The 26482-nt window shown below is 48.1% G+C and overlaps 1 pseudogene; it reads left to right on the top strand.

The window, feature by feature from the left end:
• Positions 1-1412: 1412 nt before the first annotated feature.
• LOC131273766 (C-type lectin domain family 4 member F-like) lies at positions 1413-20703 on the top strand (annotated as a pseudogene).
• The last annotated feature ends 5779 nt before the right edge of the window (positions 20704-26482 follow it).

The raw sequence follows: 26482 nt of genomic DNA, 5'->3' as shown, positions 1-26482 counted from the left end.
TGTATGCTCAGTACAATAAAACCCTCCTTCACCCTCATTCCCTTAACAGAAGGGAAAGAGCCAAAACAGCCAGTATATAAAAACATAAGAGAAAAAAAGGGCTGTCATTACCTCAGGAAGTGAAGAACGGCCCCCTGAGCATATAATCCTATATTTGGGCAGAGAATGGCATGTGGGGTTATCGAAACCCTATCTATATGCTAAACCGAATCATCCACCTACAAACTGTGGCAGAGATAATAACTAATGAAACTGCCCATGCACTAAACTTACTAGCCCAACAGCAAACTAAATTCAGAAATGCTCTCTATCAAAACCGTCTTGCCCTAGACTATCTCTTGGCAGCTGAAAGGGGACTTTGTGAAAAATTCAATCTCTCTAACCGCTGCCTTGAATTAGATAGCACTGAAAAGGTTATTGATGAAATTACAAGCAAAATAGGAAAAATTGCTCATGTCCCAGTGCAAACCTGGAATGGTTGGAATTTAAATAATCCCTTTGGAAGCTGGCAGTCAATAGTAAAAAATTTCAAGCTTCTACTGGGAATAATTGCCTTCGTCATAGGAGCATGCACCATCCTTCCTTGCCTCCTCCCTTTCATCGTAAACAGAATGTGCACCCTAATAAATGGTATAGTAACAAGGCAAACAGCTGCCCATCTCATGGCTCTATATACATACCAGTCAGTCCAGAGGGACTCAGACAATAGTGATGCTGAAACTTAATAACTTAAGCTTGGCCTCAGAGGGAGGAATATAATATAGCCTGTGCATCAATTCAAAATTGTTTCCAAGTGTACCTAGTCTCTAGAAATCCAAATAAGTAATAAAGGCCCTACAGTCTTTGAATGCTCAGAAAGGATGTAAGACTGAAAGTGGATTCAAGGTTGCACCCATATGAAATGTGGAGGATATGCTCAATCCAAGCTGGCTTGGAATGTGGGGAATATGTGTTAAATCAAGCTTATCTGGAAGAAATAATCTATCTAATACTCAGATAAAACACTTGAAGAAACTAACAAGAAGTCTTTTATACAAGCACCATTTGTCTCCCTACTCTTATTTCCTCTGTATAAAAGGGACCAAAAACTTTGATTTGGGGCTCAGTTTTTATTAGGACAGGAGTCTGCTGAGTCTGGCCAATCGAAATAGATCAACCTCCTTCTCAGAGTCCTTGTGTCCTGGCCTTCGATATTGCATAAACCCAACTTCTCAACCACATACACCCAACTTCTCTAAACATTTCAACCCCATTTTACAGATGGGAAGCTGAGGCCAAGAATTTGGATGACTTGCTCAAAGTGCATATGAACCCCGGTGCTGTAAACACTCTTTCCCCTCTGACCACGAAGGCGTCCACCCTCTGCATGTAGCCCCCAGACCCTGCTTAAACGTCTGCTCTTCTGCTAGGCCATGCAGGTGCCAGGAATTGGCCAGGTAGCTTTCTGCATCCTGGCAGGGCTCGAGGCCTACTGGCTGCTCCAGCAACAGGAAGGTCTTGACCTGAGGGTCTCTGTGGGGAACAGAGCTTTTCTCGGTTTCCTGGGATGATGGCCTATGGGAGCGCCTGCTTGTCTGCTGTTCTTCTCTGGTCTTTGCCTAGAGGCATGTTTGACCTCTGTTGACTCTACTAGTGTCACCAAGAGAATAACCCTGGCTCCTCCCATGGGGGCAGGGCAGGAGGGGCCCCAAGCAAAGTGAAATATGGAGCCTGGTAAGCAGGACCACCTGCAGGGCTGGGTGGACCAGGAATGTGTGACTGGGGGGCAGCTTTGGGGGGAGTCCGCTCATACCTCATGGTAAAAGAACTGCAATGGAGGTGGCAGACCTGAGTTCTAGACATAGGTATTCTGGACAAAGTTTTTTTTTTAATTTATATAAATCTTGTTCCCTCATCATGTTTTGGTGTGTCACTTTGCTGCACAGGGGCCTGTGCCTGTTGGCAGGTCTGGGAAGCCTTTCTTTTTTTAACCAGGAGGTCCTGGGATCAAAGCCCAGTCCTCCCTATGGTAAACAGGAGCTCTACTGCTTGAGCCACAGCTGCTCCCCTTGATCCTTTCTTTACATCACTCTTTGCCTTCTCTTACTAAGTCTGCTTTGTGGAAACTCTTTCATGCCTTCCCTGATAAGAAGAGAGAACCAAATCTGTGTCTGAGCCAAATCTGATCAGTGGGAGGGGTGGTCCCTGAGGGGGTTGGTCATCTCAGCTGGGTCCCAGGGCAACAGATGGAGGAAAGACACCTGAGGTGGATCCGCTGAAGCATGCGCAGGAGAGAGGGCAATTCTGCTGAGTCTCCAAGAGGAGAAGGATGAGGCTCGGGCCCCTTAGCCCCAGGGTGTGTTTCTCCACTGCAGAGGCAGGAAGGCCCAGCTTCATTTCCCAGAATCCCCTGTGTCCAGGATTCCGGACACTAGTCAAGATGATTTAAGTAGAAGCAGTTGTGTGAGACTGAGGAGGTGGTGGAATGCAGGCAGGACTCATCTTTCTGCCTTTTTGTCTATTTTCTGTGGACCAGCAAGGTGGTGGAGATGTGAAGTTCGCCGTATCCACTCACTAGCTTTGTGGGTGTCAGGTGGCAGCTGTAGTGGCAGAAGCTTCCTGAACACGGAGCGCAGCGTTTGTGGTATGTCCTTGAGCTCAGAGCTCCAGTAACAGCATCACAGACAGGTGCTCCAGGGCAGGTCATTTGGCTGGTGTTGTGGGGCTGATCAGAGGGCCAGGTCTTGCAGGAGCCGGCACTCCACTCTCCCCATCAGTGAGCACAGAAAGCCCTTGGAAAGCTCTTTGAATCTGCTTGGAATAGCCAGACTAGGTTCTGATCCTGCATCGACTCTCAGCTGGGATGAGTGGCTGAAGACTTTGCTGTTGGGTGGCAGGAGACCCTCTAGCGGGACAGCACCAGTTTTGGAAATGGTCCCCAATCACCTCATGGTCGTCTCAACCCCTTCCCAAAGTGCTGGTGAGGTGGGGACAGCCGGGGTAGGGGCTCCAGTTTGATGAAGGAGGTGGAGCCTGTTAAGGAGGCTCTGCCTGAAAGAAAACAAAACCCTGGGATAATCTCCCTCTGCTCGACATGGTCACCCCATTCCTGGGATTCGGGATAGAGTCCATTGTCCCTTATGTACAAATAAAATAGCCTATAACTTTAAAAATTTATTTTTATGTAACTGTGAAAAATTACTCAGTTTACACAAGATAGCTGCAATAACAGTACATCCAGTTTAGTCAGTGGTTCCCCCATCAGCCCTTTTTGTTCATTACTCAGTCATTTTTTTTACTTGATTTTTTAAAAAGATTTATTTTTATTTCTCCCCTCAGCCCCCACCTGTTCCCCACCCCCCATTGTCTACTCTGTGTGTCCATTTGCTGTGAGTTTTCTGCATCTGCTTGTGTTCTCATTAGGTGGCTTTGGGACCTTCCAGAGTGGGAGAGAGCTGTTTACTCTCTTGTGCCACCTCATGTCACTATTCTGCTTCATCTTATTTTCTGTCTCTTTGTCTCTTGTTGCATCATCTTGCTGCATCAGCTCTGCATGTCAGCTGGCACTCCTGCGTGGGGCCACAATCCCACGTGGGCCGGCACTCCACAGGGCCAGCTTTCCTTCACCAGGAGGCCCTGGGCATTGAACCCAGGACCTCCTATATGGTAGAAGGGAGCCCAATTGGTTGAGGCACATATGTTTCTCCAGTTCTCAGTCTTGAGGGATTTGGGATGATGTCCACTCTGACTGATTAGAGGCCACAGTTATTGAAAGCCTAAGGGAAACAGAAATACAAAACTAAATCACCAAAATCCAATTTCTCCAAATCCAGGTGTTCAGTTCCCCAATTGTTCAAAGCTTCTGCTTCTCTCACCTGATGGAAACCTCTACCCAGAGCACGAGTCCTCCTTCTGGGTAGAGAGTGGGGAGGTGTGAGGAGTGCCAGTTATTTGTTCCTGAGTAAGGGGAGCAGGCCTGACCTTCCTTTAGATGTCCACAGGCCCATCTGGCAGGAGAAATAATAGCAATGACAACATTTTTTAGTGCCTACCATGTGCCAAGTCCCAGTGCATCTCACCCCTGGAGAGGCCGGGTGTTACTTCTTGCTGCCTGCATAACTCTCCCTTTTTTAGCTTTAAGTGGAAAAAAAAATGTCTCATGGAAAGTGCCTACTAGGGGCACTCTGTTTAAAATGGCACCTGCTTCGAGGTCTTCTTATTTACCTCTCAGGTAGCTAGGAAGAGAGAGGAAAAGACAAAGCTTGCAGCAGCAGTGGAAACTCACGCAGGAGTGACTCCATTGCTGGAGAAGTTCTACCCCTACCTACCATACCCCAGGAGCAGGCCTGAGAAGCATGATGTGGAACAAGTGGACACCCTGCTTTTTGAAACAGAGCAACTCTGTCCAATCAGAAATAGGTAAAAGTTTAGACCACAGCTTCCCACCCTTGTCCCCTTTGCTCAGAGACCTGGCACCTGTAACATCAGCCAACTAGGCAGCCCTTCCTTCTCTGCAACAGCACCATACACTGACATAGCTGTGTGGTCCCATCCTTTTCCCAACGATTGACTCTAGCAAGCTGGCATTTAACTGGACAGCAAGGAAGTTAGGACTCAGAGAATAAAATGGCAGTACTTGAGGATGGCATAAATGTGGATCCAAAAGGAAGGGCTGGAGGCAGGAGCAAACCTAGTGTAAGCAATGTATTCTGAGGTGCAGAGGTGCTCAGGTACGTCAGGCAGTCTGGAAAGGAGAAAAGCCTTGGTAGGCCAGTAGATCAGTGTGAGATGAGTGCAACTGGAATAGGAGCTGTGTACCTCAACCAAGTGATATCGTCAGTCTCGAAGAGGATACTTATCCACCAGTATTCTATAGGTATGTCTAATTCACTCATCCACCTAATCACTCTTTCATTCATTTACTCAACAAATACATATTATGGGGGCAGGTATTTATGGCAAAAAAAAGTGAAAGATTTTGCCTGAATAAGCAGGTTCTTGTTTCCACATGTTTCACTGCAAGCACCATATATTTGTGCTTTCTCGTTCATTGTCCCAGAAATTTCTGTGGAGTAGGTTATATTTTTCAGAAGAGGAAGTTGAGGCTCAGTGAGAGGATGTGACTTGCCCAAGGTCACATGGCTAGTGTCAGACTCCTGTGTCTGAGTTCTTACCCACTGTCGATTTTGAATGATACCTCTTTTTAATCACAAAGAATATCAGTCCCTTCTTTCCTTGTTCACGTCACTAGAAGCTTGCATAATATCAGAAGGTTATTATCAGTTAGAGAGTGGGCTCTCTCAGATGTCAAATCTTCAGGACTAAGTTAATAGTCCTTTCTGTCCCAGGTGCTAACACAATGTCTGTCATATGAGTCATCAAGGAATATATTTGAGTGAATGAATATATTAGGAGTAACTATACTTCTTCTGCCTTTAACACAGGGTTATGAGGAACCAATGAGATTTACACAGATGAATATTTGTGTCAGCTAAATGCTATGTGGTGTCAAGGTATCAACACCAGTCACTCTCAGGTTTAACATGTTAGCTCACATGGGTTTATGATTGCTTTCCTTCAGAACAGATGGCTAACACACAAGAGGCCAAAAGTTAGAGCTGAGGTTGGTGCAGGAGGAAGAAGGAATAAAGGGAAGGATGTGGCTCACGCAATTGGGCGCCCGTCTACCATATAGGAGGTCCAGGGATCCATTCCTGGGGTCTCGTGCTGAATGCAAGCGGGTTCATGTGGTGAGCTGGCACGAGCAGAGTGCCGGCCCATGTAGGAGAGCAGGCCCACAAGGAGAGTTGATGCAAGCAAGATGATGCAAGAAAAAGTGACACAGAAGAGAGATAATAAAAGATGCAGCAGGACAGGAGCTGAGGTGGTACAAGAGATTGCGCAACCCTCTCCCATTCTGGACGGTCCCAGGATTGGTTTCTGGTGCCGACTAACGGGAAGACAAGCAGACAGAGAAGAACACACACCCAATGGACACAGAAAGCAGACAGTGAGTGCAAACACAATGGAGGATGGGAGAAATAAATACATAAATCTTAAAAACAGAAAAGAAGGAGTAAAGTCTGGGGTTCTCACACTGGACTCCTGATGTACACTTCTTGCCCACTCAAGAGTTTGGCAATAAAATAGAAAAATGATATTTATGCTGTTCTTAAGGAAAACTAAGTGAATAGGTGAACTATCTCCATTTTAAGCTTCATTCCTACACAAATGGTTCTTGCGGCCTTCTATCTGCCTACCAGAAGATAACATCAAATTTACTGAGGTTTAAAAACTAGTTTTTCTTAAAAAAATCCTTTTTTTCAAGAAAAGTGGCTGATGTTTACTGTGAAAAATGCAAACAATCTAAAAGATGGGATGCACAGATCATATCTCACTCCCAGACTCACTGCTCGGGAACCATGGTTTACAATTTGGTGTGTCCTCTTCTTTTTCCTTTGCCCTTTCCTTAGAGAGTGGCATGGCTGGGAGCTGGGGAGGAGGTGGGGCCAAGCAGATGGCAGGGAGCCAAGTGAGTGGCTGGTGTGCTTAGGAAATTGGCTATGCACAGAGGCTGGGCAAATAAATCAATATATTGAGGATAATGGGGGTCAGGATTCCCTCTGTTGGAGAAGGGAATTAACATTGAGGAAAGGGGAAAGACTAGAGAGAAATCTGAGGTCTTGGATTGGAACTGGAAATATTAATGTGCATTCATGGCTTTCAAAATAATCACATGTATAAGATATTCGCACAGATAGATGTAGATATATGTGTATACGTGTAAGCACACAAGCCTTCTGTAGGCTGAATCTGCCCAATGTTTCCTCATGTTGAGACTTAGGTCAGGCCTTCTTGGCAGGGATCCCATAGAAACGGAGCTCGGCTTTTCTCCGTGCATCTCATCAGGAGTTGCATGATGTTACCTGTGCCCCCACTGCTGATGCTAACCTTGATCACCTGGTCAAAGGGGTGCCTGCCAGGTGTTTTCACCCTAAATTGACTAGTTTTCCTTTTGTCATTGAGAACTATTTCGGGAGGAGCAACTCCTTGGTGTGCACTGTTGACTCCCTGATGGTGGCCAAATTGGTGGCATCTATTGTGAGAGAGCACTTTCCCTTCTCCAATTCGTATCAGTATGGGCCCAGGAATTTCTGGAATCAGCATAGCCCAGACACAATGAGGATTTCTTCTTCCTCTTCCTTCCTCCCTCCCTGTTGGAACATCTTTTCTGCAACTAAAATAGTCCAGGAAAAGAATAATGAAAATGGGACAATTCATAGAAAAGGGTAATAGCAAATGTGATTAAATAGTAGAGAGAAATGGAGGCAGGAGCTCTTTGCTATTATTCTTTCACCTTTTCTACAACATTTATGTGAAAATGGATTTTTTAAAAGTTGCATGTGCAGTCAATTTGTGTCTATGCATACGTGTACGTGCATGTGAATTTATGCATATGTACAGATGTCTTTTTGAATACACATGTAGGAATAGGGCTGGAATCGTCTATTATGGACTTGCTTCCTTCCCGCCCCCGCCCCCCGCCCGGGGATGGCAGGTGCAGTCAATTTCACGAACCAGTGCTGTTCGTCAAGGCTCATGGTAATCACTGGTGTAGCTAGTTAAAAACCGATTCCTGCCTTTAACTCTGGCGGCCCAATTTTCCCTGAGCGCGGCCTCTCCTCTGCCCAGCAGGGCAGGGGCTGTGGGGGGCGGGCCCGGCCTCGCGCTCAGCCCTGGACGCTGCGCCTGAGCCGTCAGGGCCCAGCCCGGCGCCGCCGCCTTCCTGGACGCCCCGGAGGCCGAGGTGCTGCAGGACGTGCTGCGGGAGCAGTTCGGGCCGCTGCCCAGCTGGCTGCCATCTGCCGGCTCAGGCGTCTGCCCTCGGCGACTACTCGGCGACCCAGGACGTGCAGTTGGCGCTGGAGCGGCGGCGCGGGGCCAAGGCCAAGGAGCGCGGGCGTCCAGGGCGGTCGCTGCTCCGCCGCCTCCGACCCCTTCCCGCGGGCGGGCTGGCCCTGCCCTCTCAGCCTACCCGGGCGGCCTCGCTCCCCGCGGCTTCGGACCTCCTGAGGTCCCCCTCGTGCGCCTGGTTGACGGGGGAGTGACGGTGGCTTTGGTGCCCTTACCATAGCCGCCTGCTTTTTGTGCACCCCACGTGTGGGCTCCTCATCGCCTGCGCTTTGGCGGGAACCGGGTCCCAGAAGGGGACAGCTGAGGCTCCCGACAGCTGCAAAAACGTCTCCACCTACAGGTGCTTTTAAAGAGCTCATTAGTGCACGTGCGTTGAGCCTCAGTTTCCCGGTCCTGTGGGCTGCTCCAGTGCTCTGGTCGCAAAGGCTGCCCCCTTCCACCTTTTCCTCCACAATTTGGTTTCAAAGCAAATCCTAGGTGGTGTCCACAGAGAGCCAGTTCCTCTAGGGCCTGTGTCCTCCAGGGACAAGGTCATCAGAGTTCCAGGACTTTAGAGCTGGACAAGAGGGTGGTGAGGTGTCACACTCCAGAGAAATGAGGTGCTGGTAGCCCAGGGCCTCTGGCCTCTGACAAAAAAAATGAGGCACCTCATGATACATTTCAAGTGTCATCAACTACAGATTCTTTGGCCAGTAAAACATTAGCTCAGCTAGAAAAGTTTGAAGGGTTGGTGGCACAGTGCCTGAGTAGACAAGGGTGTCTCCATTTTAGTCATCAGTACCATTTACTGATGACTTTTAAGTGTTGGATGCTTGGTGAGGTGTTTTTACCTGTCCGTTACATTGTTCACCAGAAAAAGCTACAAGGTTGGTTTTCTCCACTTTGCAGATAAACAACCTGAGGCTGAGAGATTAAATACCCTACAGGCTTTATAAGGTAGTGAATGGGGGAGGGGTTTTTCCATCTGCGTGTAGTTGACTTGGAGTTTTTGACAAAGACTTCCTAGTGCTTCTCTACCACAGGGCAGTGGGTGCCCTCTCCAGTGGGTGGGGGACGGTCAAGGGACGATGTAGACGTACCCCCTGGTTCACCCACAATGCTGAGTTCTGCTGCTCCTTTTGCCCTGAAAGTCTCTGCCAGTGGAAGGAACTACTGCTCTTCAGAATATGCCTGCTTAGATTCGCCAGCCAGATAAAAGGGCTGTAGACATGAGCTTCACAAGCCCGTTCCATGGTTTGGGGTGTCCCCAGCTTTCTGCCATTTCTCTGAGCCCCTCCCTGGCAGGCCAGAGCTCGGCTTGTTGCTCTTCTGGCCTGAAGAATAAACAGGGTCAGGCCGAGGACCCTGGAACACATACTCAATCCCCAGACCCATTCCCTTGGGGATGACACCCTGGAAAGAGGAAGGGGGTGAACTGTAAACTTGATGGACCTGGTTTTAAATCACAGCTGCTCACCTCAGGGTCCTGGGACTCGCTCACTCTCCACCCTTAGCAGGTTTCCCTGAACACACTTTATTCTGAAGCTAGAGCTGCAGGCCCGGCCCATCTCACAACCCAGGGGGCATTGTGACCTCCAGCAGGGAGGCTCTAGGGCTGACACTCTGAGGCAGAGGCTCTTTCTCAGGATCCAGGGACCCTGTGCCGGGGTGTGGGGTGGTGGCAGCCCCACAGGGTGTGAGCTTGCTGTGGGCAGGACCCGTGAAGCAGCTTTGCTCCTGTTTGTTCGTTTCCTCCATCCTTCCTTCCGACAGGCTTGCAGAACTCCTCTTCTGTGGGTCCCCCCGCCCCCACCATCCTCCTCCATTTCTGGGTGCTGTGCTCCCAGCTGGACTACCTGGCTGTGTGATGCCACAATGCCCCAGGTGCCCCTCTCATCTCAGGTGCTCCTTTTTCTTCTCCAGAATCCCTGTGTGAGAAGCATGGCCGTTGTTCTCACCCACAGGACAGACAAGGAGACTGAGGGGGCAGGAGCACGGAGCACATGCTCATCCTGGACACTGGCTTCTCCCACAGGGACGGGCCCCGCGGCGGTGGTTTCTGTGGCCCCAAGATGAGGAGTCGAGTTGAGGCCACGCTGGTGTTGGCGGTGTTGGCGGTGGTGGCCGTGCTCTCCCCCCTCGTGGCTCTCCTTGTGGGTGAGCCCCTCGCACATCTGAACCCCAATGGCTCTTCCTCCTCGTCCTGCACAAAGCCCTCTAGGGACCCCGAATGCACCCAGAGGGTCACTCCACCTCCAGCCCCAGGTCTGGGCCAGATGCCTCCTGGGACCAGACAGAGGCCACCATCCAAGGGGGGAGCCTCCTCTCCAGAATCAAAGCTCATGAGGGAAGACCCTGAGAGGGGCTTGGAGCCAACTCCCCCCTTCTGGAATCCAACCACTAGGGTGTGTGCACCCTGTCCCCAGGCCCCAGGCTGAGAGGTGGTGTTGACCCAGGATTGGGGTCTTTCAGTTCAACAACCTCGGGCAGATTCCTTATTCCAGGAGTTTCAGTCCCACCTGGGAGACACCACCTGGCTGCCACCTGTGGAACCAGACAGTGAGTAGCCACGGTGGAAGGGAGGGAGGGCGGGAAGGGAGCCGGTGTCGGGAGGCCCAGAACCCAGGACAAGCCTCTCCCCTGCCATCCCCAGGCCCCTCAGTGGGTCTGGCCTCTTTAGAGGAGGGCATAATCCATTTTTTTTCAATGTAGGTTTATTGAGTGTAATGTGCATCACAAAGTGCACATATAGTGCACAACCTGTTTTGATATGTGTACACCCATGAAACCATCTCCACAGTCAAGATGCTGAACACATTCACCACCTGCCCTCCCCCCACCAAAGTTTTTAACCCTTTGTAATCCCTCTACTCCATTTTCCATTCTCCCCAAGCAACTGCGGCTCTACTTTCTGTCTCTGTGGATTAGTTTGCATTTTCTCCTAATAGACATATAAGGGATCAACTGGACATACTCCTTTTTTCTCCTCTGGCTTCTTCCACTCAGCATAATTATCCTGAGTTCCACCCTTGCCATGGCGTGCACAGTAGTTCATTCCTTTTTATTGCTGAGCTGGGTTCCATTTTATGGCTACGCCACGACTTACCCACTTAGCTGTTGATGGGATTTGGGTTGTTTCCAGTTTTTGATTTCAAATCTGCTCTGTCTAGTTAAAAAATGGGTTTGTCGTCTTGTTGAATATTGAGAATTCTTTATGTATTCTAGATACAAGTCCTTTATCAAATGTGTGATTTGCAAATAACTTCTCTCAGTCTGCTCGCCTTGCCCAAATTCATGAAGATATTCTCCCATTTTCTTCCAGAAATTTTAAAGTTTAGGTCAATGATTCATTTTGAGTTATTGTTTGTATAAAGGTGTGAGGTGTGAAGTTTACTTTTTTTAAAAAAGATTTATTTATTCCATTTATTTATTCCTCCCCCCCCAGTTGTCTGTTCTCTGTGTCCATTCACTGCATGTTCTTCTGAGACCACTTCTATCCTTATCAGCGGTACCGAGAATCTGTCATTCTTTTTCTTGTGTCATCTTCTTGTGTCAGCTCTCCTTGTTGCAGTGCCACTCCAGGGCAGGCTGCACTTTCTTTCATGCTGAGTGGCTCTCCTTACAGGGCACACTCCTTGAGCTTGGTGCTCCTCTGCATGGCACGGCACTCCTTGCGCGCATGAGCACTGCGCATGTGCCAGCTCCACATGGGTCAAGGGGGCCCAGGGTTTGAACCACGGACCTCCTGTGTGGTAGGTGGTCACCCTATCTGTTGGGCCAAGGCCGCTTCCCTGAAGTTTATTTTTATTTGTTGGATATTACTATTCAGTTGTTCCAGGGCCATCTGTTGAAAGGATTATGCTTTCTCCACTGAATTGCCTTTGCTTCTTTGTTGAAGATCAACCTGGACTTCCTTTCTGTTCTTCTCACGCCTCCAAAGGCCAGGTGGTCTCCCACTTCCCCTAGCCAGGGCTTGAGGAATAGGGCAGGGGTCCTGAGGGTGGATGCAACCAGGCGGTGACCATGGATGTGTGAAATTGAGTCCTTGCTCATGAGGAGAGCCACGGGTGATGGCAAGACCAGGGGCCGTGGCAGGTGGGCTTGCTGGGAAAGACCCTGCAGAGGAAAGGGCTGCAGTTTCCTTAAATGGCCCTGGTGGCCAAGATCTCTCACTCAGGGCTCTCATATCCCCAAATTGCTCTGAAGGGACTCTTGTCCTCCGTTTTCTGTAGGGGTGCCCAACCCTTTCAGAGGCGATTTCAGCTCAGAGGCCCCGTGTGACCTGAAGGTGTGGCACACCTCCATCATAGCACTGCGGATTGAACAGGGGCCTTCTGCTAGGAGCACCCATTTTGTTCATATTGTATTTCCCCCCCTGAATTTGTAATCAGAAAATTTGTTTGTGGTTTACATGGTTTTCAGGAGTAACAATGATAGGTCAAGAGGCTCAATGGTAGTTTTACAAATATAGCTCAGGACTAAACATGGGCCTTATTCACATCTTCTTTTCTCTACGACTCTTCTATTGGCGAAATTTCTGTGGAATTAAACTTCAACAGCTCTAAGTTATATAATGAGTCATTTTCAAGTTCAGTTACAACAGCAAAAGCATCCAAGTCTCACCAGCATGACTTTTGGTGTGCGTGGGGGTAACTAGTTTACAGTAAGCAACAATTGCAATGCTTTGGATCTGTTAGTTCATGTGTGATGGCTAATTAGATCTTTGGCTATTGCTTGGTCCAGGGTCAGGGAGGCGACAGGCCACTGGGGGTGCTCTCAGGGCCATGGTGTAGGCATCTCCCCATGGAAATCTTTAGAACACGCTGGTTGATCTCTATGCTTCCCCATGAAATGGGCCTCTTTGCCTGATCTCTGCATTTCCTCCCCTGAAGATTCCCACCATTTTGGCCCACTGGCCAAGATAAAGAAGCTCTCCAGCTGTTTAAAGAGCATTCTAGCATCTGGGCTGTGGAGATGCAGATGCTGAAGTACAAGGTGGACAATGTCTTTTCTCAGATCCAGACGCTCAGCAGTCACATGGAAAACACCAGTGCTGACATCCGGATGGTCAAAGGAGTTCTAGAAGATGCTGGCACCTGCCATATCCAGACCCAGATGTTAAGTAATTCCTTGGAGGGGGCTGATGCTGAGATCCAGGGCCTAAAGAGAGCTCTGGAGAATGCAAACCCATTGAATTCCCAGACCCAAGATTTCTTACAAAGCAGTTCAGAAAACACCAGGGTTGTACCCCACATGTGAAGCCGAGGCCTAGAAAATGCCAAGGCTGAAATTCAGGTGTTAAAGGCAGGTTTACACTTTGCAAATATGAGTTTACAGAATGCCAGTGTTCAGACCCACCTTTTGAAAGGCAACCTGGAGAAGGTCAGTGTTTTAAGGACCCAGCACCAGGTGTTAAGCAGCAGTTTGGAAGGGCCCAATGCTGAGATCCAGAGGCTCTGGGGAGGTCTGGGAAATGCAAGTGCTTTCAATTCCCAGACCCAGAACTTTATAAAAGGCAGTGTAGACAACAGCACTTTTGAGATCCAGTTATTAAGAAGTCGGTTGGACAGGGCTGGTGAAGTGATTCAGTTGTTAAAAAAGATTTGGAAACTGCCATTGCCCAGACCCAAAAGGCAAAGGGCGGGATGGAGCAGACAAAATTTGAGCTCCCAGGAATAAGAGCAGTATTGGAAAATGCCAGGGGAGTTAGAGACCCTAACACAAGGAATGAAAGGTGCTGCCTTAAATTCCCAGACCCACATGTGCGAAAACAGACTTCAGAAGGCACAGGCTGAGATCCAGAGGCTACAAGTTAATGTGAGCAATAGCAACTCACTAAGTGTGAAAATCCAGGAGCAGCAGAGCAGTCTGGAGACCCCCGTGCAGCCTGTGCTTCACAGGAGCAGCTACAAAGGAACCAAAGTAAGTGGTAGGGAGGGTCCACCCTGGGGAGGGCAGAGTTGCTGGGATGTTTCTGCCCATTTAGCCTCAAGCATGTGTCCCCTCTGGGAGAGAGCAAGGGTGGTAGAGAGAGGACAAATCGAATAAACATGGCTCTTTTGTGCCAGGCGGTAGCACAGAAGACATGAGGAACTATGTCCCTGCTCTCAGGTGGCTTATAATCTCTCCACAAAATATCTCCTTTTGCAAACCAGATTTTTGTGATGAAGGCATGTGGTAATGGCAGAGTGTACTTGTAGGGCCAGACAACCTGTTTGTGACTTCCAGCTATCACAAATGGTGTGAACCTGAACAAGTTGCTTACCTTCTCTGAGCTTCACCAGCAAAATGGGGGCAATAGGATTTGCTTCACAGGGAGGATCAAATGAATCAACACAGGTAACGCACTTAACCTTGTAGCCAGCATTCAAGCATGTGTCTGACACTTTCATGAACATCTAACACGTGTCAGGGGTTAAAGATGAATAAGACATGATGCCTGCTCTTGAGAAGGTTACAAGATGCAAGATTGAGACAGACCTGTAAGCAAAGTCATATAGATTGGTGAAAGAGGTGTTAAGTTAGAAGCAAGTATTGGGAACTGAGAAGGGGTAGGCAAAAAGAAAGGGGAGAAGGAATCTTTTGTGGAAGGGGGGAAGGAAATCTATTATCTTTCTATCTAATCATCTATGTAATCTGTCTATGCAAGTTTCAAAAAGCAAAACCTTTCCTGCATGAACTCACTCTGACATTTTATATTCTATCTTTAAAAAAAGAGCAAAGCTTGTCAAAACTGATAAACCAAATTTATGACCCGCTAATGGGTTGGTGATTGCAATTTGAAAAACCCTGGGCTAGAGGGGTGGCCAGGGCTGGAGATACATGGGCTAGATTGGAAGGCCTCTGAGTGAGTTTGGCTTTCATCCTCCAGAAAATGAGGAGCCACTGAAGGTTTTTAAGGAGAACCCTGAGGTTCTGACTTGGGTGACTTAACGGAGGGGTCCCCAACTGAGGAATAAAGGTGGAAGAGGAGCAGCAAGATTTGGACATGCTGGCTGTGGTGCTTTGGGGGACATCCAAGTGGATGTCACCTGCAGGCTGTCTGGAGTTGAGGAGAGAGGCCAGGGCTGCAGGCATAGGCTTGGGTGCCCCGGGTATGTTGATTCTGGTTGCAGCAGTCGGAGTGGGTGGTTTCCATGAGACAAAACACAGAAGAGGGCTGAGGGTGGGGTCAGGAATCAAGCTTCAGGTGTGAAGAAGGGAAAGACGTGTGTGTGAACCAACTGAGGACAAGGGAATTGGGAGATGTGCATGTGGGAAAGCTAAAAGAGGAGAGAATTTCCACATGGGAGTGGTCAGTTCTGGCACATGCCAGAGAGGCCATGTAAAATAACTGAAAAGCATCCACCGAGGCTAGGCAATTAATAAGTCATTGGAATGAAATTTCGGTGGAAGCAGATCATGGTTGTTGGGCGTGAATCAATCAGGTGTATGAGTCTGTCAAGGAACATAGCTGAGAGGGAAGGTGAGAAGGGGGAAGGAGTAAAAATCAAATCAGCTATTCCTCCATTACAACATCTATCTGTTAATTATAGACAGTGTGGCAAATATTAAAAAATTGCAAGATGAGAAAAGAAGCATCAGTATTGCCATGAAAATTTGCCTGCTTTCCATCAGAACCACTTGCTAATATTTTGGTGAACTTGAGAGTGAGTTTCTAGATTCAGATAGGCTTCACCTGAGGTTCAAGGAAGGGGAACAGGAAAGAGGTGGAGGCTGAAGATAGGGAGGAGAGTCAAATGCACGTTGCATGACTGGCCTTGAAGGAGGTTGGGATGGTACTTGAATCTCTGAGGCTGGGAGGGGAGCAGGTGTGGAAGTTGGTGTCCATGTGCAAATGTGGGAACATGAGACTGCGAGAGCTAGTGTTAACCACATCTGTTTCTGGGTGGCATAGGAGGTCACTTGCTAAGGAGGAGGATGCCTGTAGGGAGCTGGGGGAGAGAAGGGATGGTTGGGAGAAGCTGCTGGAGAGATGAGTACTGACAAATGAGGACTTGGCAGGCAGTGCCGAGCCCCTGCTCTTTGCCCATGTTTCCAGTCGAGTCTAAGGAATCACTGGCCATGCGGACCAGTGCCTGGAAGTCTTTCCTCCTTCCTGCCTCTCCTTGAGCCCCACTGCTGCCCTCCTGCTTTAGTATGGACTGAGAGGTGCTCCTTCCTGGCTGTGCATTGGAGTCACCCAAGCACATGGCTGGGACTCATGTACAGAGATCTTATGGATTTTGGTCTGGGATTTAGCCTGAGCACCACGAAGTTTTAAAACATGGGCATTCAGGGTGCAGTATAATTACTTTAACTTTTCCTTAAAGGGCCAAATAGTAAAATTGAGACCTGTGGGCCACAGTCTCTGTAATGGCTCCTCAGTGCTGTCCTCTTGCACTGCTGAAGCAGCCAAAGAGAACGTGTAAATGAATGGGTGTGGCTGCTGCAGTGACACTGTTTATAAAAAGAGGCTGCTGGTGGGCCCTAATTGGGTTGGGTTTGGATGACTGGTTCTGAGGCCTCAGAGCATAAGAATCACACGCGGCCTTGTTAAATACAGACTGTTCAGAAACAATTTCAGAAAAAGCAGTTCTGCGCTGGGCCTGAGAAGGGGCATTTCTGCCACGTTCCCAGGAGGCGGGATGGTGCTCGTCCAGGGAACACACTTTGAGAACGCCTGGTCCACGCTGTCTGTCTCTTCCTGAGATCTTTGCATTTGGGTTCTGATGGATGTTTCTGGCCCAAACAGGATGGTCTTTTTTTCCTGTTGTGCCTTCACTTTGCATCACTTTCAAATATTTACAGTGTAAACCTGAGCCATTGGGTAAAACCCTTCAGGGCCTCCCATTGCTCACAGGGAAAAAACCAAATTCCTTGTTATGTGCATAAGATCTAGTGCCGGAAGCCTCTCCAGGCTCCTCTCCCACCCCTTGCATGGGGGCCATAGCCCAGGTTTGCACATGTCAGCTCCAGCCATGTGGTTTGATGCCTGCCTGCCTTTGTACCTGCCACTTCCCCTGTCTGGAAGGCTTTACTTGGACCTGATCACCTGGAAAATCTTCCTCAGTTTTTTTTTGAAGTTTTAAAAGTGATTTTCTGATTAAAAATTTTAAATTTTAGAGCAGTTGTAGGTTTACAGGAAAATCCTGCAGAAAGTTCAGAGCTTTGGCCATGATTAACATTCTCCCTTAGTGGGTATATTTGTTACAATCGATGAACCAATATTATTATAATCATATGATTAACTAGAGTCCATAGTTTAGAGTAGGGTTCACTCTTTGTATTGTACAGCTCTTCATTTTCTGGGATAGTCCTGGGTGTGGGCAGCCAGAGTGGATGGAGAACAAGTCAAGGAAGTAAAGGAGTCTCTGTCTGGATGGACAACTTCCTAGACAGATGGTGGGAATTGAGATGGAGAGGACTGTACGGTGGCAGCAGTGAGATGGGAAATAAAGTGATATGATCACAAAACACATGTCTCAGCAGAGAGTTTTTCTGAGTAGCAGAGCTGAGTGTCCCAGGAGTACTGAGCCAGGCGTCTTGAGCTGCCCCTCCCTGGTGAATTGGGTAGTGGGACCGAGGAATGGTCTCAGCAGCACCTGCCCTTGGGGAACCAAACCTCAAGGACACGGGCCTCAGTGGCCAGCCACTGGCGGGCTCAGGAAGGCCAGCTCTGGGACATCCGCCATCAGCCCCTGGTTCCCTCTCCTCCCACCTCTGCTCCAGCTCATCTTGTCTGGCTGCTCCTGCAAGGCTGGAAGTTCTTCAGGGGGAGCTTGCATTACTTTTCTGATGTCAAGAAGTCTTGGAGGAGGCTGAGCAGTTCTGTGTGTCCCAAGGAGCTCACCTGGCATCAGTGTCCTTTGAGGAAGGGCAGGTCAGAGCTTGGGGCTTGGGGTGGTTCTGACAGGGTTGGTGTGTGACAAGGGACTTTGGTGCTTTGACCTTCCTCCTCTAGGGGAGGGCACAGCCCATAACCTTCATGTCTCCTGTCAGGTAGGGAACAATATTGAATTCCTCTGAGCATCTTGCACTGGAGGCGGAAACCTGGACAACAAACCCCACTGTCCTCAATAAGTGGGGGAGATTCCCAGAGGTGGACAGATGCCAGCAGCAGGGCAGGCAGAGGTGGGTGGCGGGGCGGCACCCTGAGAGCGTGAGGGAGCATGCTTTCCCTCAGCCCCTCAGGTCCCTTTGGGCTTCGTCTCCAGTCATCAGGCTTGAATTTTTTTTATCCCCGCCCCCTTGAGGCTTGCTTGCCATCTGTTCTCTGTGTCCATTTGCTGTGCATTCTTCTGTGTCTCTGTAATCATTCATTTTAAAATTTATCCCACTCCCCCCATGAGGCTTGCTTGCTGTGTGCTCTCTGTGTCCATTTGCTGTGTGTACTTCTGGGTCTCTGTATTCATTTATTTTAAAGTTTATCCTGCCCACCCCCCTTGAGGCTTGCTTGTGGTCTGCTCTCTGTGTCTATTTGCTGTGTGCTTTTCTGTGTTTCTACTTGCCTCCCTTTTTGCTGTGTCACCTTGCTGAGGCGGCTCTCCTTAGGGCTTGCAGGCCAGCAGCTCTCTGTGAGGTATGGGCAAGCCTGCCTTCACAAAGAGGCCCCAGGACACGAACCCAGGGCCTCCCATATGGTAGATGGAAGCTCAACCTATTGAGCCACAGCCACTTCTACAATCTTGACTTTTTTAAATGAAAAAGTTGAATGTTTTATTAGTAGGATAATAAGCAATAGTTACAATATCATATAAAGCTTATGATAACAATGTTACCCTTGAATTCCATAATTTTTAGAAGTAGTTTTTATTTTCAGGTCATTTTGTGAATTCTGAATATAATAACTAGATTGTAGCCTAAGTCACAGGGTGCTGTGAAAAAAATACCCTGTATTATGTTTATGTGCAATTATTTCAAAGTTTATTTCAATAGTATACCTGCAACATGTAGCTTTTCCATTGATATTGCAAAAAGTTGCCATTTTAAATCTCTATCTACCACAATTGAAAATAACTATTCTGGATTAAGTTGCTTCAGATTAGTTTCTTTTCATTACTAAGTAGATTTTACATATTTCTCAAATGCTACTTCAGTCCATCGTTGAACAAGTTCTGAAGGTTTACTCAGTGACTTCTTGATCACCAACAACCTGGGTACCAAGATTTGTTAACAAGTTCTGGATTTTCTGCAACAACTTCAGAAAGTTCTGTTGATTCTCCTAATAGAGGAGAATAGAGTTTGCTAGTAGCTTTTGCACTTTCTGAAGCACCCAGCTCATGTCGTTTGTTCACTTTTGTCCCAACTTTGAGAAGACTAGAGAAAACAATATGTCCCTGAGCTTCCTGTGCAAAACTGCCGAGTCCCGCGTTCCAGCACTGTTTTCTGCTGTTATCTGCTCATGCTTGCCTGGGAATTTCTGCACTGAGAGCAGAGGAGGCCACTGCACAGCATCCAAGTGGCACCGGTGCCCCCCCCCACATGCCCCTGGTCCACAGGGTGCAGATCAATCTCAATTTTATTGTCCATCAATCCCATGGCCGTGGAGGGCACGTGAGCAGGAGACCTAGGCTTCCTGGGAAGGCCAAGCACTCACATTCGACTTGAGGAGCACCAAGGCCATCAAGGCCCAGGGTGGCCATCTGGTGGGGGTTGGCCTCAGGACGTGTCAAGGTTATTAACAAAAGACCTCACTAGCTCTGGTCATTTCAGTTGACATGACCACCCACCCCACAGGGCTCTCCTGTGACTGTTCTGTGGGTGTGAAAAAGGCCGTGCTGCTTTGTGAAGCATCCTGAAGCCCTAGCCAGATGTTGTCCCAGGACAGCACACCTCATATCCAGGGCTGGGACTAGGTAGGGACAGTCACGTGATGGGAAGCTGGGCCTCCCCGAAGGTCCCTGGCTGCTGCTTAGACCCTGGACACACCAGGGAAGGAGCAGGGGGTATCCAGCTCTGCAGGGACGTGGGCCTCATGGCCCTGCAACCAGTTGGGGATGGCCCAGACTCCTCTCCATACATCTTGGAGAAGCTTCTCCTCACACCTAGAGTCAGACAACCAACTGCCTCCTCTCTACAGATGTTTCTGACCAAGTTCACGAGTGCCCCTCACCACGGGATTGGCCTCACTGACAGGGGCAGGAGGGCTCCTGGCGCTGGGTGGATGGAACGCCTTTCAATGCTGCCTTGAGCCAAAGGTGAGTCCATCCGCTGGACACACACCTCAGGCCTGGCTGGAGTTGTGTGTGTGTCCTTGCCCAGTAAGTGTTAGTGATGTGTATGTCACAGAGGCACGGAGCCTTGCCTGGGCCCCTCCAGAGGACGTCAGGACAGGACAGGGCCTGGGGCTGCAGAGGGTCCTCCTGTTCTCTCCTTTAACACCCCCCTTCCTACACCTGCTCAGGCCTTGTTGCAAGGCGCCCTATCTGAAAGGGATCTGAGTGCGAGTTCTGGGATGGAAGTTGAAAGGTCCCTACCCTCTCCTTTCCCCAACTTGCTGCTTCACAGACACCCTCCCCATCCTTGGATCATCAGTGACTCAGGATGTCCTCAGCAGACTCAGGCCTGCAGGGCATGGCAGCTCTGTCCCTGTTCTGGGGCTGCAAGGGGACTGGGGAGCTGTGTCACTTTAGCTCCATGTGCCCCAGCAGGGACAAGGGCCACTGCCTGTATCTAGTTGAATAACGTCCCTCTGTTTCCAGGTTTTTGAGCAGAGACCAGCTGGACAACTGGACAATGGGAATGGGCACACGGAGGACTGTCCATACTCAGCAGATGTGCATTGACATGTACTGTGATGCCACCTACCAGTGGGTCTGCAAGAAATCCGTGTGCCATGATATGGCCTGAGTGCAGAGCAGAGCCGAGGGGTCCCTCCCGGCAGCCAGCTCTGGGCCTCCTCCATGCTGCCTGCAAGCCTCTGGCCTCTGCTTGCTCTCTGGGGCTTCCACTTGGCCTCCTGGGTGTCCTGCCTTGAACTGTTGTTTAACCCTTTGGAGGCAGGATAGAATAGGGACCTAAGGAGGAAGGGGCAGAAAAGCCTAATAAGCCTGGCAAGAGAAACTGAGGCACTGGCCTGCTGGCTAGCATGAATGTGCTGAGCACAGGGGCAAATTAGGAAGGGGCAGCTAACAAGCACACACCCTGCAGCTTACAGCACACACCCAGCGTCTCTGTGATCTGGAGGCAACCTCATTACATGGTGGAAAAGATGGACAGGGCGAGGGGGGCAGCACCCCCACCCCACCCACTTTCAGGTTACCTCACGCCTCATGGACAGTGACCAGAGGCTGATCACCAGTGGTCAGCACACCCTGCAGAGTTCGGGGACAGTAGCCAGAAGCCAATCACCTCCCACCAGCATCCCCTAACCCAGCCCCTAACCTGCTAAAGGAATCGGATCTCCCAGTAGAGATCCCCTGCTGTGTCTCAAGTATGCCAATCAGGGCAACCCCTCGAGTCCTGAACCCCCATATATCAGGGGACCCCAGGGCAGAACTTTGCATTTCCCCCCTTCTTTGCATCCCTGCAGGTGCGCTTTCCTTCTCTTGCTTCACCCCAATAAATTGTTTGTTTGCCTAATTAACTTGTGGCTTGTCCTAGAATTCTTTCTCAAGAAGAAGCTAAGAACCTCAGTACTGGCTCTGATCACACTTCAAGACGTTGACGCCACCCACGTAAGCAGGGGACCAATGGTGTGCCCTGTGCACTCCTCAGTGTCCACCTCCACAACCAGCACAGGCTGTCACACAGCAGGTCCTCAGTAACACTTGATGAGTGAATGAAAGCCCTTTGCGTATTTCTCTCTTATAGCCACCTCCCCCCCACTCTCCTGCCCTCAGGGTCTGTCTGTCCTGTAATAGGCACAATTTTATTTTTTATTTCAGGGTTTGCAGCTATTTAGTGCATTGAAAAACAGTAGAGGTTTTTTAATAGGGACTTTGTAGGGGTTCCAAATCCCCAGGAAGTCCTAGCCATTTCTCTCGTTCCCCGGATTTCCTTTGTGTGCAAAGGGGGCTGGGACTGGATTTTACTAGCAATATTCCAACTCCAAAAACCTTTTTTTCCTATTCTTTGGACTTGCCTCATCTCTATCAAGATTTATATTTGGCTTCAGCCTCTTCCCATGATCCCCATTCCCCCTTCTAGGGACTCTGCTGTCTGCCAGCTCAGCAAGACATACTACATAGTCTGTGCATAAATTCATACTTATTTTATATCCAAATGTGTCTAGAAAGCCAGTTGAGAAGTATAAACTCCATAGGCTTTGGATACTCAAGGAGGATGCAAGCCAAATGTGTCAAGACCCCCTGGAATGTAGGGGATATTTGTTAAGCTGACCTGGAGGAAATAATCTAATACTCAGATAAGACACTTAAATAAACTAAGAAAGAGTCCTGTTACATACAAGCACCGTTTGGCTCCCCACTCTTAGAGTCTTCATAAAAGGGACCCAAAAATTCTATTCAGGTCTCCGTTTTTATCAGGACAAGAGTCCGCCGAGTCTGGCCAGTCAAAACAAATCATCTTCCTTCTCAGAATTCTCGCGTCCTGGCCATGGATACCACCTACACCTGACTTCTCTCTGCTACCACAATACAATGAGAATTTCTAGAACATTCTTTGCTGGGTCTGAGGTCTACCATTCTGTGCATGCACAGGGAACCCTATGCAGATTTCTGGAGCTCTGCCTCTGCAAAGTTCCTCCTCTGTATCCTCTGGCCCCAACTTCTACTGCTCTCAGTCTCCTGAAGCTCCCATCCCACTTGGCCCTTGCCTCAGCTCAGCGAGACTGTCATGCCCCATTTGGAAACCCCCTTCTCACAGGACCTCATCCAAAAAGAGCTTCCAGGAAGAATCCCAGGGCATTGTAGGGCTTCCTGGTCACAGTTTTGCTTTCCCTGCTTGATGTGGGCTATGGGTGGGAGGCTGTTCATCTCTTCGTAGATCACCTAAGCTGTGTGTCCTGACTTGTGGGTGTGGGACAGTGAGAAGCTGCAGCCTTGCCCTTGGTAACCATGCAACAATGCCAATTGTGAAGGTAATTTAGCAATGCAAACTCTACATGCATACCAGTCAGTCCAGGGAGACTCTGATGGTGGTGATGCCGAAACTTAAGGGGACTTGGCCTCAAGTGGGAAATATAACATAGCCTCTGCATAAATTCAAAATTATCTAATTCTGTATCCAAGTGTGCCTAGTCTTTAGAAATCCAATTAAGTGATATCAACCCTATAGGCTGTGAATGTTCAGAAAGGATGTAAGGGTAAATGCTATTTCAAAGTTGCATCTAGAGGGAATGTAGTCGAGATGCTAATTTAAGCTCACCTGAAATGTGGGAGATATGTTAATTCAAACCTACCTGGTACTCAGGCAAACACTTAACTAACAAAGAAGTTCATTTTCTTTCATAAAAGCACCATTTGACTCCCACCCTGTATAAATGGAACTTGAAAATCTTGTTCAGGGCTCTGGTTTGAAACAGAAATTTCCTGAGTCTGGCCGGCCATCAATAAAACATTTTTTCTTCTCAAAAATCATTCCTGAGTCCTGGCCTTTCTATACCCAAATAATTGAACCTCTCTTGACTTCTACAATAGGGGAAGAAGGGAGGTCAGAGAATGAGGAGGGTGGGGGTGGGGGTGATGTCCCAGGAATACATGGAGGCAGTGCAGGGGAGTCTGATCAGCTGGATCAAAGTCAAGGCTTTTGGAGGATTTGGGGGGCAGAAAGAAGGAAGAAGAAAGCTTTTGAAGAGTTTTTTGGTGTAAAAGAAGAACAGGATATAAGATGAGAGAAGGCCTGAGCGTAAGGAATCTTGCATGTCTGCCACTGGTCTGGATAAAGTTGTTTAAGTTTTGGAGAACTTGGGAATTAAAATGTATTGATTTTTATTGTCCAATTGGTATTGCTGTAGAAGTCAAGAGGGTCAAGTATTTGCATTTAGAAAGACCAGGACTCAGGAATAATTTTTGGGAAGGACAAATGAATTATTTACAACCACCCAGGCTCGGAGCTTCTCATTCCAAAACCTGAGCTGGAACAAGATTTTTGAGTTCCTTTCATACAGAGGAAGGGCCAATGGTTCTTTGTCTCAGTGCTCAGTAGGATTGAATTAGCATATATCTTTCACATCCTAGGTAAGCTTTTAGCATGGACTTTATACATTCTATATAAGCTTTTAGCATATTGGTTTGCATTTCCCCTGAATATTTAAAGTTTATAGAGTGTTTCTCCGGGACTGGAGTTGTTGTCATAGTTACCAAGGGCAGGGCTGCAGTTCTTACTGTTCCAAAGGCACCGCTCAGAAAACATACCGCTCAGGTGATCTACGAAAATATGAACAGCCCCCACCCAGAGCCTACATCAGTATTGCGGCCACACAGAGGTCGAATAGAAAATGAGTTTTTTAGGTCTCATATCTCCTTTCGGGTACAGAGTTTTAAGTTTATGAAGGAAACAGCCTAGAGGTGTGGTTTGGCGGGAGGCGAACTTGAATTCCCTATTTTAGGTGGCCTGGGTGAGACCAGGGATCTCTAGAATGGGGGAGATTCTGAGAGAGACAGGCGTCCCTGAGATTCAGTCAGATATCTACAAGGAAATGGGAAACCGCTCTTGCAGCCAGACATCCCTGGAGCCAAGGGGTTTCTTCCCACAAGGACGCAGGCATACCACCTTGCGTGGCCCTTGGGGAATGGTGAGGATCCTGACCTACCACTAGGTTTTCCCAGTGGGTTGTCCTGGACAGGGAGAAAGGAGACAGAGAGAGACAGCAGGATCCTCTGGTGGAGAAATCCGTAATTCACCCAGCCGAGATTCAGTGTCCGCTGTTGGATGGGCATTCAGCCGTGGAGGAGGGGAGACCCCTCACCAGTCAATCAGTTTCAACAGGACCCCAGTCCCCGGCTTTTGGCACCATATGCTGGAGAAAAATGGTGTTCACTGGGACACGGAGACTGACTGAGCATAAGCAAAGAATTTATTGAGAAGCTCTCCCAACAGAGGGGGTCTGAAGAGAAACCTCAGCCCCCCCACCAGCATGGTGGGGTCTGAAGAGAGACCTCAGCCCCCTCGTGGAAGGTGCAGATGTGAATTTATACAGCACATCAGTAGGCAGGGAAATGTTGGTTCAGGGGGAGGGGTTTAGGGTCCGAGTACAGCCTTGGGTCAATAAAGGGCTGTAAGAGTGAGTTCTTGTGTATGGCTTGGGGTGGTGGGCTAGGAAGTAGGGTTTTCTTGGAATGCAGGAGAGCTTGGTGGCCTGGAACGGATGATGGTCCTTCTCTGCTCCATACTCACAGTGATATGGCTCATTCTTGGGGGGGACGGTGTCTTCCACACGTAGGCAGCTTGCTCAGTCAGTCAGAATGGAGCCACAGCCTGATGACCTGGTAATCATGGCAAATGTCTAACACCATGATTGTTCTTTTCTGGAATTTACATCTTTTACATTTTTGTTGTTGTTGTATTGGTAAAGCTTCCAGAACAATGTTGCCTGGAAGCAGTGATAGGAGACATCCTTGTCTTGTTCCTTACATTAATGTGACTATTTCTAGTTTTGCGCTATTGTTTATTGCTTGTTGATTTGGGATAATTACCCTTTATAAAGTAAAGGAAATTCCCTTCAGTTCCAAATCAAAAAGAGGTATTTTTAAAATTTCAATTGAATGTTGAATTTTACTGAATGGTTTTTCAATGCCTATCAAAATAATAATAATAATGTTTATCCTTTACTCTGTTAACATAGTGAATCACATGAAAAATTCCCTCATGATGAATGACCTTTGCATGTCTTGAATAGTAACCTTTCTGGTTATAGTGTATGATTTTCTTAGTATGTTGCTGGAATTTGACTTCCTGATAGTTTATTCATTGTTTTCTTATTTTGTGTCATTTATAACTGTAAATGAGATGTGTTTATTGATTTCTTGGCCTGTATTTCTTTTGTTTTTTTTTAGGGTTTTCTTGCTTTGCGTCATTAGAAGCCAGTATTCAATAACATGTCCTACGTTTTTGGAATTTACTGAGATTTTCTTTGTGGTTAATGCATGTTGATTTTCTAAAATTGCTCCATGGGCTAAATATTTATTAGATTAGGATTGTAATTTTTAGTATTCAAAGAGACTACAATAAAACTTATGTTTTGTCTACTCAACCTGTCGATTTCTCTGATTTTTTTTAACTCTCCTAATATGATGATTTTGCCACTTTCTCCTTGTATTTCTAATAGCTTTTCCTGTATATATTTCAGTGTTACTATTTAATATGTAAAGATTTATAACCACTAAATCTAAAAACCTCTTTATTTTTTTTTAGGAGGTACTAGGGATTGAACCCAGGACATCGTATCTGAGAACCACGAGCTCAACTACTAAGCTAAATCTGCACTCAGGAATTGTACTTTTTTTTTTTTTTAAAGATTTATTTATTTATTTAATCCCCCCCACCCCACCCTCGTTGCCTGTTCTCTTTGTCTATTTGCTGCATCTTGTTTCTTTGTCCGCTTCTGTTGTCGTCAGCAGCACGGGAAGTGTGGGCGGCGCCATTCCTGGGCAGGCTGCACTTTCTTTCGCACTGGGCAGCTCTCCTTACGGGCGCACTCCTTGCACGTGGGGCTCCCCTACGCGGG

Source organism: Dasypus novemcinctus, chromosome 17, assembly GCF_030445035.2.
Source record: "Dasypus novemcinctus isolate mDasNov1 chromosome 17, mDasNov1.1.hap2, whole genome shotgun sequence".
NCBI lineage: Eukaryota > Metazoa > Chordata > Mammalia > Cingulata > Dasypodidae > Dasypus > Dasypus novemcinctus.
This window is presented reverse-complemented; position numbering and strand designations above follow the sequence as displayed.